The 17,020-nt window shown below is 30.9% G+C and overlaps 1 protein-coding gene across 3 annotated transcripts in view; it reads left to right on the top strand.

Moving 5' to 3' along the window:
- Positions 1–2,194: 2,194 nt before the first annotated feature.
- Positions 2,195–17,020, top strand: part of LOC111510121 (uncharacterized) — a 32,302-nt gene continuing 17,476 nt past the window's right edge. For 2 of the 3 annotated variants that reach the window (XM_023165992.2, XM_023165993.2), the window contains exon 1: positions 2,335–2,474. The gene's annotated coding sequence lies outside the window, so the exon portion shown is untranslated. The other variant, XM_023165994.2, reaches the window with a different exon arrangement.

Raw genomic sequence — 17,020 nt, 5'->3', positions numbered from 1 at the left:
TATTTTTCAACACTACAATTTTTCTTTCATGATATACCTACCCTTTTGAATATTTGCATACTTTCGGTAGTCATCACAATCAATATCTTTTTGATAAGATGTTTTTCAAATCGTTGAAAGAAAACAAACACACATTCAAGATTTCACGCAATAAAATCATCTATACTATATTTCAAAAACAGTAGGCACTGAATTCTCAGAACTGACTATGATATGTTTTTGCCTCAAGCTGTCTCTTGCAGTGACATACGGAAATCATACTAAACAGATGAGGAAAATTCAATTTCGAGTGTATTGCTGGTATTTTAAAACTATATTCACGAATAATAATTAATTTATATTAATTTTATGAAAACCCATTATCGTATTCATACATTTTGCCAACAAACTGAAAAAAATCATTTGAAAAAAATTTAATACTATTACTTGCCTTTCTTAAGTGGTTAACATTTCGGAAAACAACTCTATTTCGTTTTCGCAACCTGTATACTCGTACACTACAAAATCAGCAGATTCTCTATAGAATCAGCTCTGATTATTTCAGAGTGTGGAACATTATGAACAAAAAAAATAGTATGAAATACAGTATTGCATTGTCTGAACTCACAATTTCAAGGAGGGAAGCCCTGTACAATTATGTTTCTCTCACGAGTACTTAATTGGACTTTCAAAACATCATCGTCGAATGGTAAATTTTTTTGAGACAGCCAATGAATGATATCCATGACCACGTCAGAGTTTGGTTCAAGGTTTGGTAAAATCTTTTATTTTTGCGCGTCCATATACCAGTGACAATTTCTAGTTTTCTTTGACTCGATGAGTCGTTTTTCAAAAAACTCTTCACCTCTGAATCTCGCCATACCTTTGAGACAGTATGGCCTTGATTCATTCAAATCTTTTTGTCTTGACAAAATTTTTTTCAAGTAATTTCTCCGCCACATAACAATTTCTTCTCTTTCTTCAACAGTACTTTTCCTACCCTATCTCATGAATTTATTGTTTATTTTCTTCAATGTGCACTATGAAATACGTCGTGATATTTTGGACATAGATTCATCGGAACTTATTTCGGCTGCGAAGGTTGGGATTTCATTTCGAAAAAGAAACAAAAGAAATTCTCTACGAATAGCATATTTGTTGTAATCATCAAGCTGAATTTGTTTTCTTCTAGTTTCAATATCTTTAGAGACATCATCACATTTGCCTTAATTTTCTTCACAGGTTTTAAAAATTTTCTGAACACTTCTCATCGACACTTCAGTTTAATCAGTACACTTATTAACTAGGTGTTCATGCAACATATTTTCATTCTATTCACGGAGCCCTAAATACACATTGTATATAATAGTTTATTCTCCTTTAGGTGAATTCGGACGTCTGCGTTTGCTTTGACTGCTTTCACTCTCCATATTGTTCTTTTATTTACTGTTATTCCTTTTCCTAGAAATAAAGTTACCTAATATTGTGACGTCGACTACATTATAACTTCTTAGGACTATTCCTAATGTATAATAGAAAGTGTATTATTCCTTTTTCATCATTATCTAGAGTAGGGATCAAACAAAAATATTATTATTCATTATATTATTGAAACAGGTATTTCCAATTTTAGAGTTTTGATAACAGAAATTCCAAAACTGTCATCAGTGTTGAAACATACCTAAATCCTTATTACCAAATTATAATAACAGGTCAAAGATGAATAAGTTAATATTTACTTTACGCATTATTTAACGAATGTTACGCTCATGAATGTTAACCTAATCGCGCTCAGCTGATGGGCCAATATTCATATCTCTCTTTATCTTACGTCCAATTTATTTTGCAGTTCTTTTCTCCGCCTCGCAAACATCTCTGTGTACGCAACGTTACCAATCATAAATTTTAGTCGCAGAATATAATTTGAAAATTTGTATTCATTTAAGTAACAGTGATGCTGTTGAATACATTTTATTAGCAGGAAGTTTCTTCAATGAATAAAACACGTTGTCTGTTATTCTATGACCACTTAGCTGCCTGTGCATGATTTAAATGTATAGAATCACAACCTGACAACAATGTTTTCGTTTAAATGCAATAATATTTCAGAGAATTCAGTGCCTACTATTATTGAATTACTATTATTGAGCTAATCCGCTGTATAAGAAAACACTCAAATCTGATTTGTCTGAGTCACCATCATGAAATCCTACTCTCTCTTAAATACATGCTTCGAGTATAGACTTACGTTTACGCAAACCAACATTCAATAAGCTGGTTCTAAAGAGAGATGCATGTCGCATATCTAGCGCATCAGGCCAAGTAGCAAGTGGTTGTAGTTGTCAGCAGGTATAACAGTAAACATTGTTTTGTGATTGTTGTGTAAATATTTTATGTTAGTTTGAAAAATCTAGGTCTACTGTGTAGTTCCTTCTTTTCTGTGATAGAAAGTGCTTCGGATTGTCTGTTATCTTCATAAAATATTCAATATACATGTAAGTTAGAAAGTCAATTGAAAAAAATACAAGAATTGAAATATACCAGGAAATAGAAGTAACGAATTCGATGTGAGTTGTGATATCGTCATTGAAAGTAGAATACCTCAGTAATAATCATGCGATATAGTTTTTCAGTTTGATTTTTTCCATTCAATTCTGCCTTTCAAATGATTATCATTTACAAACCGAGTTCATTGTAACTGAAGAAATAACTGTGTAAGTCACGTAAGTCAGACACCTGGCAATTATTTTGAAATAACGACAAGACCATATCTTAATACAAGTGTTTAATTTTCACAAATCAACGTAACTAGCATGAATTGCAATTCACTTTCTCTTTTTAATTTCATGATGGTAACTATTGGAGTGATTCATGTTATATATGCAGTAAGTTACACTGAACGATTTTTGGCGATACATACTCTGTGAATCTGGTGAAAATATCAAGAATTGATTATTTTCAATCCCCTTGAGATCACCAACGGTGAAATATCGCCCTTTTGGAAGGACCTGGCAAATATATTCGGCTTTGACTTAAGCGAATTAAGTTAATCAGTTTTTTTGGGACTGTTCACCATTTTCACAATCTTCAGAAAGTTTACTCGAGAACTTCATACAGATGTAAAATAGGCAAAGTTTTGTTTACCCCGATAGAAAATAGTGTTCAAATTCAATACATTCTCCATAAAAAATCTATTCATGAGTTGCTGAAATTATTTCATGATTTTGTGTATAAAAAAATTGGACAGATTTTCAATTTTGATGATTTGGAGAGCAAAATCTATCGATATCTGTCGAAGGAGTTTTAACATGAGAAGAATTTGGGATGAAAAACAAGTTATAGTCAAGTTTGTTAGTTCTGAAGATAGACGCAGATTTCAGCTTTAGGAACGTCGAAAAAACTATATACTGTTATGAAATAGACTCAGAGAAATCAATAAAAGAAAAATGTTCTCAATATCTCTAGAAAAGGCTCAACAGGGATAAATTTTGATCACCCTGTACATGAATATAAGTGAAGTTCTCTAAGCGGAAATCACGTGAAAGAGCCAGAGAAATATCGAAAATTAAGTATGACATTAATTATTCTGGAGTAAATACAACAGACAGAATTTTTACAACACCATCAATCAGAAATAATATTGTATATGTTCTGGAGAGACATAATAAAATCATTATAATTAATTAGAAATGATGAAATGTTTGAAAAACAAGAGTTGTAATGCTTCCTTAGTTACGAACATTGAATGATGCTTGGATAAAATTAAGATATTTAGACATGAGTGAGGTTATAAAAAAGTTGTGAGCATATTACAGAGAAGTATATCTAATTTTAGAAGCATGTATCAAAATTGTAAGTTAACTAGTATTTAAAATATGAAATTTCGAAATTTGAACTTGTGATAAGTAGTAATTCATATCCAAGCAAGGGAGTTGATATTCAACTTTTTTGTCAACAAAAAGAGATTTCTTTTGAAGTTACGAAGAGAGAAGTCACGCAAATTTCATGCTCCATAAAATATTGAAAATTAAGTCAAATACAATTAGAATAAATATTTTATAATAGTAATGAATTTCAATTGAGCTAAATCCAATATGACCTACATTTAAAAGTCAATCCATAAACTAAATAAATCAAGCAGATTTCCGATTTCCAAAGTAATTCGACTCATTTCACAAAACGAAAAATTAGAAAAAAAAGACAGGAAGAAACAAAAATCATAGAAAAACAAAGACAAGAAGAAATGATAATCCAAGAAATGTATATGAAGAAATTATGTGGAAAAAGAGATGACCCAACGAAAATGTGAAAAAGAAATGGAAATATCATAACATCAAACAAGAATTGTTTGAATTTAAGAAAACTATTGAAGAGAAAGTAGAACACATTTTCCAGTAGGTAGACAGTAATAAAAAGGAAAGAGGAGAATGAATCAACCAAGTTTATGGAAAAATAGGTATTATTGAAGGAATGTTACTTCAAGAAATTAACACGCGTAAGGAAGAAAATAAAAATTTGAATGACAAGATAGATAGGAATAATAAAATAACTAGGGACAAACCCAATAAACATGAAAATTAATTTAATGAGAAATTAATAGACATAAATAATAGAATAAAACAAAATGAGAGGAAAATTAATAATAGAGAAGATAGTATTAGACCAATAATAACCTTAGGAAATGATAATGAATAACTATTCCCAGGAAAAATAAAATGACAACATCCTGTTCCATTCATAGAATTTATTGAAAATACATATGACAATATTTCATATAATGAGGTGAAACAAATAATAAGGAATCAATTACAAGATGAGGCTTTCAAGCAATTTTTTCTAACATATTTCTGGGAGCATCACAACAAAAATTAGTAAAAGACGAATTATTGGGTGAAAAATTCAATCCAAATAGAGGAACGTCATATCATAAATATGCAATGCAAATTTATAGCTCAACACAATATACAAATTGTGAATTCACTCAGGAGTATATAGTCAATTTACTAATCCAGAACTTTGATAATAATCTGGAAGAAATAATGATGTTGTACAATTTCAAAGATTAGGATAGTTTGTGTAAATTTTTAATGGCCCAAGAAAGACGAAAAATAAATTACAGTTATCTACAGAACAGGGCAAACAACCATAACAGTCAAGAATATAGGCAAAGAGATAACAATAATGTTGAAAATAATTACAAGAATAGAAAAACAAATAGTGAGGCAAATAAAAGACAAAGTAATAGTATATATTATTTTTTTAACAATAATGCTCCATGAATTATTGAAAATCAAGTCGAAAACAATTAGAATAGTAATAAATTATAATTGGGTTGAAACCAGTACGACCTACATTCAAAAGTCAATCCAAAAACTGAATAAATCACGGAAGTTCCTTATAGCAGATTTCCAAGTTCCAAAGCTAAGTTCCCAGTAGTTTTCATCAAACAACTTTATTGGTGCAACATCACTTTACACGTAAAGGAGAGAAACCAGGTATTTATACCAACAATTTTAAAAGTTTGAACTTTCCTGAATGAAATATATGCATATAAAAGATCTGTCCGAATTGACAAGAAGGACAATACATTCGAATATCTTCATGAAAATGTTCTACCTAAAGCTGAAAGAAAAATGTGATTCATGTGAGAACTGAAAGTAGACGTTTTTACAATAAAGTGCGTTCCATATTCCATAGGTGGTCCGGTTAGCATAGAACATATTTTTGAGTCTTCACTGAGAGTTTTTTATACATTTTCAAAGCTTTTACACGTTTGCTGAATTGTTCTGTATTCATATTTCTTCCAAAATTCATCCACAGGTATATATGCAGATTGTGTTGTTTCCTGGTAAGTCATATTTGATTCGAGCAAGAATCCACCTGAGGTGTTGAGAAAAATTTCTATATATTCAGATATAGAAATTTAATTTCAACGTAAGAGTCCACAAAATCGATAAAATCAATAATAATAAATAAATTCAACAATAAATTTTATTAAATCATAATTCATTTCACTCATTCAAATTTAGCTACCTATTATAATACATACTCATGGAATTGTTTTTTCAGACAAAATTTTAAAATACGTACAAAAGTATACTAAAACTTCTATGTTTATGTGAAATTCAGATGATGGAAGGTAAAAAGTTCCAAAAAGGCAGATACAAAATTCTCATTATGAGTCCTGTAGCATTTCAATATTGGGTCATTTCAATTCTGAGAAGTCAAAATCCACTTCGCCTTCACAAATGAAGTGGATTTGGACTTTCCAGGCATACTTTCGCTGAGCTCCAAAGGCTGCAGTCAATCATATAAAGTGATTTCCAGGAAACTACGTTGATGGATAATGCGGAGCCAGAAAGCGTGGAAATTTGATATTGTTGGGAGCAATTCAACTCATATAATTTCATTTTCAGGAAAACGAAAATGAGCTCGAAGTTTATTTACATTCACATATTCATTCACATTCCTTTTAAACTTCACATCTTACACATTACAAATTTTATATTTGTTTTGTATCACATTCACAGTAAGTCACTAATCTTATGGAATATCTAAAAAATTAGACGCTCCAAATGAAATACTTCATTATGCAGGCATTTTTTATTCAAATAAACCTTTAATAATAATAATAATAAATATGCTTTATTGTCCAAAGAGAAACTCACATTGACAACGCTTTGGTGAGGAAAAAAAAACATAATAAAATACATGAAATCAGAGTATACGCTAGTAGATTGATAAAAATATTAAAGTCCTACCATACAAATAAAAAATAAAAATTTTGAGTGTTACATTTTCTGAAAAACATTGGTTATATACAATATAAATACAATTCAAACAAAATAACATACCTGCACGAATGTATAAATATATATATATATATATATATATATATATATATATATATATATATATATATATATATATATATATATATATATATATATATATATATATATATATATATATATATATATATACAGGGTCCTGCAACAGTGGCGCGGTGTTCCATATCTCTATATAGGAAGCAGATAGGAATCTAATTTTCTATAATATTACCTTATTGCTCGAGCTCGACAAAATAAAAATATTGGCGGTCACACAGGGTGTTCGATTTTTTCTGGGCGGATCCCAACTGTGTCTTTTTAAATGGCAACCTATATTTTTTATCGCTTTTTCGGTTTCTTCATAGAAAATAAAATAAACTTTATGTATATCTGCACTTCGAAAATATTGACGGTTTTCGAGATATCTAGCATGACAGGTTTTTTTTTCCAATATTCGTCACTCAGAATATTTGAAATTATAAAGTGGTGCCAAGTCCAGTTGAAATTTTTTTTTGGTCAAATATTCTACATTGGTAACTCTCTCAAACGATATATCTGAAATCGACCTGTGATATACAGGGTATGAAAAACCGCTTGCCAAATATTGTAAATGAAAATTTGCAAAATCTTCCTTATATTAAATAGAACACCCTGTATATTATTGATACATAAGAAGCGCCAACGAAACCTCTACAAATTTCATTAAGTATTCCCTATGGCTAAGTTCAATAGTTTTTCTTAAATGAGCATTTCTTTCGAAAAATGGTCATTTTTTCAAAGCGAAATCCATTTGACGACTGATAAAAATATACGAAAGATATCTTGTTTCAATTTTGTACATTAGAAGGTGTCCAAACAAATATTTTTTAACGAAATAAATGTATGTACCTATCACTTTTTGCTAAATGGAAAATTATTTTTTCATTGGATGCAGAATTTCACTCATAAATCGTGCAATATCAAACCAAACAAGTTAAAAGAAAGAAACATTATAAATAACTATTTTTTTCATGTTATTATATTCATTCAGAGCTTGAGTTCTAGATATTCAAATTTGTCAACTGGCAAATTACAAAACTACAAAAGGGAGAGTTTAATTAAGGTTGATAATGAAACTTTTATAAAATATGTTCAACATGTCTTCCATTTTCTTGAATGCAGAGCTGAAGTCTATGTTTGAAAGACTGTTCTACCCTGCGCAAGACAGCTGGTGTAATGCTGCGAAAAGCATTCGTTATTCTAAGTCGCATATTTTCGGGAGAAGTTGGTGGCTCAACGTAAACCATATTTTTTATGTATCCCCATAAGAAAAAATCTAGTTCCGTCAAATCTGGTGATCTAGCGGGCCATCGTACAGGCCCATTCCGTCCTATCCATTTATTGGGAAATACTTCATTTAGATGATCTCTCACTTCTGCCGAATAGTGAGCAGGTGCACCATCATGTTGTAACCACATTCTATTGCGGAGGTCAAGAGGAATATCATCTAACAAACCTGGTAAAACATTTCGTAAGAAATTGAGATACATTGCACCATTCATATGTCCCTCAAAAAAGTATGGACCAATTACATATTCTCCAATGATGCCTCCCCAGACATTTATCGACCACCTATGTTGATAATCCACCTGTCTCAATAAGTGAGGATTTTCTGTCGCATAATAATGGTAATTATGTCGATTTACAAATCCATTTTTATGGAATGTCGATTCATCCGACCATAAAATATTATTGAAAAAATATTCGTTTCGACGAATTTGGTTCATGGCCCAATTGCAAAATCTCACTCTTTTCTCGAAATCAGCATACAGTAGGTCTTGATGTAACTGAACGTGGTATGGATGCAAGCGATGTTTCTTCAATACTCGTTGCACTGATCTCTCACTTATATCCACTATTTCCCCAATTTGTCGTTGACTCCTACTAGGATCTTCTTCAACAGCAAGAAGAACTTGCAATTCATTATCTTCATTAGTAGCTGGCTTGATGCGCTCATGTTTGGAATAATTAATAGATCCAGTTTCAACGAATCGTCCCAAGACCTTTCGGAAAGATCTTTCATCTGGATGCCTTCTATCTGGATACCGTTGAGAATAAATTCTACTTGCCAATAAACAATTCCTGTCTGATTCACCTAATATGAAAATCATATCAATCAAATCACTTTTTGATAACAACATTCTGATGAAATTATACCGACAGTTCAATTTCACGATTCACTAAAAATTTCAATATTCATTTGCAGCCAAATATTTTGTTCTGTCATTTGCCAGACTACTTGATTTCCAATAAATATTTCATTCGCTGAAAGGTTGTTTTAGACCGAAAGAATATGGCACAAATTTCGAGATTTTTGAAATTATTGTAACTATTCAAGAACGTCCATTTTGTGGTGTAATTCGCAACTTGTTTATCTAGCAACAGGTAATTTTAGGAATGGGCGATATTTTAAGGAAAGGGTATTTTTTGTATATTCTTATCAGTCGTCAAATGGATTTCGCTTTGAAAAAATGACCATTTTTCGAAAGAAATGCTCATTTAAGAAAAACTATTGAACTTAGCCATAGGGAATACTTAATGAAATTTGTAGAGGTTTCGTTGGCGCTTCTTATGGATCAATAATATACAGGGTGTTCCATTTAATATAAGGAAGATTTTGCAAATTTTCATTTACAATATTTGGCAAGCGGTTTTTCATACCCTGTATATCACAGGTCGATTTCAGATATATCGTTTGAGAGAGTTACCAATGTAGAATATTCGACCAAAAAAAAATTTCAACTGGACTTGGCACCACTTTATAATTTCAAATATTCTGAGTGACGAATATTGGAAAAAAAAACCTGTCATGCTAGATATCTCGAAAACCGTCAATATTTTCGAAGTGCAGATATACATAAAGTTTATTTTATTTTCTATGAAGAAACCGAAAAAGCGATAAAAAATATAGGTTGCCATTTAAAAAGACACAGTTGGGATCCGCCCAGAAAAAATCGAACACCCTGTGTGACCGCCAATATTTTTATTTTGTCGAGCTCGAGCAATAAGGTAATATTATAGAAAATTAGATTCCTATCTGCTTCCTATATAGAGATATGGAACACCGCGCCACTGTTGCAGGACCCTGTGTATATATATATATATATATATATATATATATATATATATATATATATAGATATATATAGATATATATATATATAGATATATATAGATATATATAGATATATATATATATATATATATATATATATATATATATATATATATATATATATATATATATATATATATATATAGATATATATGAAATCTGAAGTTTTCACGGATAGGAATATGCTGAACTGGTTTTTCCGGGTATTTGATCCGTGTATGTGATATTATCTGTTACGTAACAGCACACCTTGATAATGACAAATGAGATTTTGTCGAAACGTCGGTGAAATTAGAGATAATATCACATACACGGATCAAATACCCGGAAAAACCAGTTCAGCATATTCCTATCCGTGAAAACTTCAGATTTCATATTCAATACCTTAACGGGGAGATGAGGCCAACTAAGAAGAAGAAGAACGCAGGTAAAACTCAACAACGTTTAAATAGTAGGTAGTAGAGGGTTTATGGACTAATCTATTTCTGAACACATAACGAATACCATTTTACCATTATAGTAAGAAGTGAGTTGAGCAAGGTCAACAAATTTCTGAACACGTAACAGCACACCTTGATAATGACAAATGAGATTTTGTCGAAACGTCGGTGAAATTAGAGATAATATCACATACACGGATCAAATACCCGGAAAAACCAGTTCAGCATATATATATATATATATATATATATATATATATATATATATATATATATATATATATATATATATATATATATATATATAGTTACGAACAATTCCTTAGAGATGTTTGGGATAGCAGCGAAGCGCAAGTGTACTCTTATAACATTATATTTCCAATATTTCGACAATGGTTATTGTCATCATCAGGGAGCTAAAATGATAGATTTTGAATTAATACAGAACTTAAGTTAACAGACGAATACTTACAATGTTAGTGAGATTGGTCGCAATTGAGTTGAGTTAAAATCAAAATATGAACGTTGTGATCATGATAAAAACACGTAACAACTGTAAAATTACAAGACATAAGAATTAAGTGAAAGCTACAATATATATACGTTAAATGAGGAGTAATCATAATTTTTTTTTATATGAGAATGAACGTGGTGCGTCTTAGGTTAGAAACACATCACTTGTCAATTTATTAAAATTTTGAAGAAGAAGTAGACTTGGCATTTGCCGCTGGTGCAATTAATCAAAGAGTTACAGTTGCCTCCAGAAGAAAGAGTTTTGTTGTATAATTTTTGTTAATAGGTTGATAAATGAATTTAAGTAATGTCAAATGAGTTGTCTTTGAAGGAATTCCAATTTTTGTCTATAAAAAGTAAATAGGAATATATTTCACTTAAATGTTGTAAGTCTGTTTTTTTTATTCAGACAATTTCGTGATTGCGAAATGTAAGTCATTTCAAGGAATAATCTTTTAGAAACATTCCTCTCTTTAGTAAAAATTTTTACTGAGTTAAAATCCATTACATGTCCATTATTATAAACATGTTCACTAAGGGCACACCTTTCTGGATGAAGTCTACAATCACTTTTGTGTACAGATATTCTGTCTTTTAATAATCTGGCAGTCTGACCAATGTATTCAGCACTGCAACTTATACAAGGGATACTATAAACCACTTGAGATTGAAATTTTTTTGGGATTTTATCTTTTAAGTTTGAAAAAAGGGAATTAATTGTTAATATAGGTTTGTGTGCAATTTTTATATATCAAAATATTGATAATATAAAAATTGTTAATATAAGTTTGTGTGCAATTTTTATATTCGTGCCGATCTCTAGAAATCGCAAATAATGCTATCGTGATATGAAGGTAGCAAGGTAACTCAATAACTTATATACTTCTCTTTCAATCTTTACAGAAGGTTTAGTTGCTTTTTAGTCGCTAAACCTTGTATATAGCGAAAAAATTTTAAATATATTTTTTTATTTTTATGATCTTGCCATCTTGAAACTGGTTTTTCCTGAAATTGAAAATGTTCCAAATTGGTTGCTCACCAAGAGTAAACTTAAATACACCTCGAGTATCAGCAACAAAACAGTTGAAAACGATCGACCGATTTTCAATTTTTTTTATTTTCCACGTTCTTGCTATCTCGAAACTGGTTTTCCTCAGAATAAAAAGTATTTCAAATACCTTGCGTATCAGCAACAAAATATTTGAAACCGATCGGCTGATTTGAATTTTTTTTTTTCATTTTCCATGTTCTTGCTATCTTCAAACTGGTTTTCCTTAGAATGAAAAGTATTTCAAATTCGTTGCTTACCAGGAGTATACTCAAATACACTTTGAGTATTAGCATTGAAATATTTGAGATCGATAGGCCGATTTTATATTTTTTTTTTTCATTTTCCACGTTCTTGCTATCTTGAAACTAGTTTTCCTTAGAAAAAAGAGTGTTTCAAATTTGTTGGTCACCAGGAGTATCTTGAGTATCAGCAACAAAATAGTTGAAACCGATGGGCCGATTTTAAATTTTTTTTTCCTTTTTCCTCGATCTTGCTATCTGGTTGTCCTGAGAATAAAAAGCGTTTCAAATTTATCGCTCATCTGAAGGGTACTTAAATACACTCCAAGAATCAGCAACAAAATAGTTGGCCTTGATCGGCCGATTTTTAATATTTTTTTAAATTCTCCCTGTTCTTGCTATCTTGAAACCGGTATACGGAGTATTATGAATTTTTCGCTCACCAGAAGGGGACTCAAATACACCTTGAGTGTCAGTAACAGAATAGTTGAAACCGATCGGCCGATTTTTAATTTTTTTGTTGATTTTTCTCATTCTTGCTACCTTGAAACTGCTTTTCTTTGGAAAGAAAAGTATTTTAAATTGTTGTCCATCAGGAGGGTACTCAAATACACCTTGAGTATCAGCATCGAAATATTTGAGACCGATCGGCTGATTTTATATATATTTTTTTTCATTTTCCACGTTCTTGCTATCTTGAAACTATTTTTCCTTAGGATGAAAAGTGTTTCAAATTTGTTGGTCACCAGCAGTATACTCAAATACGCCTTGAGTATCAGCAACAAAATAGTTGAAACCGATCGGCCGATTTTTAATTTTTTTTTCTTTTCCGTCGATCTTGCTATCTTGATACTGGTTTTTCTGAGAATAAAAAGCCTTTCAAATTTGTTACTCATCAGGAGGGTACTTGATCGGCTGATTTTCAATATTTTTTTCAATCCTCCCTGTTCTTGGTATCTTGAAACCGGTATTTTCTGGAATACGGAGTATTATGAATTTGTTGCTCACCAAAAGGGGACTCAAATACACCTTGAGTATCAGCAACAAACTAGTTGAAACCGACCGGTCGATTTTAAAAATTTTTTTCTTTTTTCCTCGATCTTGCTATCTTGATACTAGTTTTTCTTGGAATAAAAAGCATTTTAAATTAGTTGCTCATCAAGAGGGTACTTGAATATACTCCGAAAATCAGCAACAAAATTTCATACTACGGCGATCAGCACTTCATACCTTTACGTGTATAAAGAGCAACTTTAATCATTTATTTCTCGTAAACGGTACGGACAATCAACTAAAAATTTTCACTGAAGAGTAATGAAAAGCTTGATAATCGATACACAAATTTTTAAACATATGATAATACCTCCATTTCGGTCTCGAAAATCCTTACGACTCCACATCTTTTTTACAATGGGAATCACGTTTTTCTGTGAAGCATGTCATATGTTTTTATCATTATTGACTTGATTGTCAATTAAAACACCATACTGAGAATATACATAAATTTATTTTGAACTCAATTTATAATCAATTGAACTTCCTTCTCTGTTTGGCGATTGAAAATTTAAGAACTGTAAATGACCTTGTGTACGCACGTTAGAAGTTATACTCCTTTAGCAATTTGGAAAACAATTTTTTTATGCATTCAATTAAATTGTTACTGAGCTACATGACCAATAAATAAACTAACAGTAGTAAATACTGACAATGATAATTTCGAAAATTAAATAAAATTTCCATAATTAAAATAATTTGAAAATTTCATAAATAGTTATAAATAGTGAAATGGAAGTACACCAGCATTATTAGCCAACCAAATGGAAGTTTGGAATATTGAGGTTATTTTATACAGTTGAGAAAATCATTGATATATTTGATATCAACCGAATAAATGAATGAAATTATTGATTAATAATAATTAAAGTGTAAGACAGAAAATATGTAAGGAAATTATTCATTTTTCCAAATGAAATTTTATGTTTCACATTTCACTTAAACAGCTTGTCTCATTGTACCATGTCATATTCTATATAAAATTCGTTGACACACTCTCACATGTTGGACAATTTTTCGACTGTTTGCTGTCATTCAAAAATCAAAAATGAAATAATTCAATATCAAACGATAACAGTCTGGTAGCAAAGTAATGACAAAATTAAAAATATTGAATTGAAGGTTGAATTACCACTTGTCATTATACGCTTGTTTTGAAAATGGAAAAAAGTCGCTGGCATTAGAAAATTTCAATTTTTTTTTACTAATTAATGCATTACAAAAGTAATAACAGAATCATTGTTTCATTAAAACCGTTAACTCCTGATTAACTTTGTTTTTCACGATTCATACGATTGATGAAATAGAAAGTAAATAATCCCTTGATTGATTATGATTTTTGCCCCTAATTCACCTATAATTCAAGAGATACTCTAATACAGTTGACTATTTTTGAATAGCCGAAACTACCTAAAAAGACGACAAACTGACTAGCGTAACTTCCATCAGGAAATAAACAGAGGTAATCCCAGGTCACGCCTAAAGAAGTTTTGCTTCGAATATTTTAGAAATCAGTCGATCGGTTTCAACTATTTTCTTGCTGATTCTCCAGGTGTATTCCAGTATTATTCTGGTAAACAATAAATTAAGAACATCTTCAATTCCAGGAAAAAGCAGTTTCATGATAGCAATTACGAGGAAAATAAAAAAAAATTGAAATCGGCCGATCGGTTTCAACTATTCTGTTGCTTATCCTCCAGGGCTATTTGAGTATTCTGCTGATAAGCAACAAATCAAAAACACTTTGTATTCCAGAAAAAAATTGTTTCAAGATAACAAGAACAGAGATAATTTAAAAAATACTAAAAATTGGCTGATCAAGGCCAACTATTTTGTTGCTGGTTCTCGAAGTGTATTTGAGTATCCTCCTGATGAGCAACAAATTCATAATACTCCGTATTCCAGAAAATATCGGTTTCAAGATAGCATGAACAGGGAGAATTTAAAAAAATATTAGAAATCGGCCGATCGAAGCCAACTATTTTGTAGCTGATTCTCGGAGTGTATTTGAGTATCCTCCTGATTAGCAACAAATTTGAAACGCTTTTCATTCTCAGGAACACCAGTATCAAGATAGCAATAACGAGAAAAAAGAAAAAAAAAATCGGCCGATCGGTTTCAACTATTTTGTTGCTGATACTCAAGGTGTATTTGAGTAACCTCCTGGCGAGCAACATATTTGAAACACTTTTGATTCTAAGGAAAACCAATTTCAATGAAGTAAGAACGAGGAAAATGAAAAAAAAAATAAATAAAAATCGGCCGATTGGTTTCAACTACTTTGTTACTGATACTCAAGGTGTATTTGAGTATACTCCCGGTGAGCAACATATTCGAAAAACTTTTTATTCTAAGGAAAACCAGTATCAAGAAAGCAAAATCGAAAAAAAAAAATTAAAAATTGGCCGATAGATTTCAACTATTTTGTTGCTGATACTCAAGGTGTATTTGAGTAATCTCCTGGCGAGCAACAGATTTGAAACACTTTTGATTCTAAGGAAAACCAGTTTCAATAAAGTAAGAACGAGGAAAATGAAAAAAAATAAATAAAAATCGGCCGATTGGTTCCAACTACTTTGTTGCTGATAGTCAATGTTTATTTGAGTATACTCCCGGTGAGCAACAAATTCGAAACACTTTTTATTCTAAGGAAAACCAGTATCAAGATAGCAAGATCGATAAAAAGGAAAAAAAAATTTTAAATCGGCCGATCGGTTTCAACTATTTTGTTGCTGATACTCAAGGTGTATTTGAGTATACTCCTGGTGGGCAACAAATTTGAAACACTCTTCATCTTGAAGTAAAGTAGTTTCAAGGTAGCAAATCGGCCGATCGGTTCCAACTATTTTTTTGCTGATACTATACTCAAGGTGTATTTGAGTCCCCTTTTGGTTAGCAACAAATTCATAATACTCCGTATTCCAGAAAATACCGGTTTCAAGATAGCCAGAACAGGGATAATTTAAAAAAATATTGAAAATCGGCCGATCAAGGCCAACAATTTTGTTGCTGATTCTTGGAGTATATTTGAGTACCCTCCTGATGACCAACAAATTTGAAACCCCTTTTTATTCTCAGGAAAATCAGTATCAAGATAGTAAGAACGGGGAAAAAAAATTAAAAATCGGCCGATCGGTTTCAACGATTTTGTTGTTGATACTCAATGTGTATTTGAGTTAACTCCTGGTGAGCAACAAAATTAAAACACTTTTTATTTTAAGAAAAACTAGTTTCAAGATAGGAAGAACATGAAAAAAAAATAAATCGGAAGATCGGTTTCAAATATTTTGTTGCTGATACTCAAGATAGCAAGATAGCAAGATCATAAAACATTAAAAAGAAGAAATTTTAATTTTTTACACTATATCCAAGGTTTAGCAACTAAATATTCTGTAAAGATTAGAGGAAAAGTATATAATTTATTGAGTTACCTTGATACCTTTATATAACGACATTATTTGCGATTTCTAGAGGTCGACACGAGCAACAAAATCGTTTTGGCAACTAATTAGCAAATAATTAGCTACAAATTGATGTATTTTCTTCTGCAATTTTGCTGGATTTGCCATGCTAGCCTGATAGGGCTCGTATTTCAGGTTGTTAGGAAGATGACTATATATCTTGAGACCATTATACAATATAGAATTATCAATCAAACTTGTGTTAGGTATGGAAAGTCCTAAATTTAGGGTCTGGCGTGTGGCATAGGTTCATTCAGTACTTTGTAATACCCTGATTCTCTCATGAAATATTCAGGCAAA

The sequence above is a fragment of the Leptinotarsa decemlineata genome, unplaced genomic scaffold (genome assembly GCF_025532065.1).
Source record: "Leptinotarsa decemlineata unplaced genomic scaffold, Ldec_3_MD MMD2_tig00026369_RagTag_RagTag, whole genome shotgun sequence".
Taxonomy (NCBI): Eukaryota; Metazoa; Arthropoda; class Insecta; order Coleoptera; family Chrysomelidae; genus Leptinotarsa; species Leptinotarsa decemlineata.
Note: the sequence above shows the minus strand (reverse complement) of the source record. Positions and strands in the feature narration are given on the sequence as shown.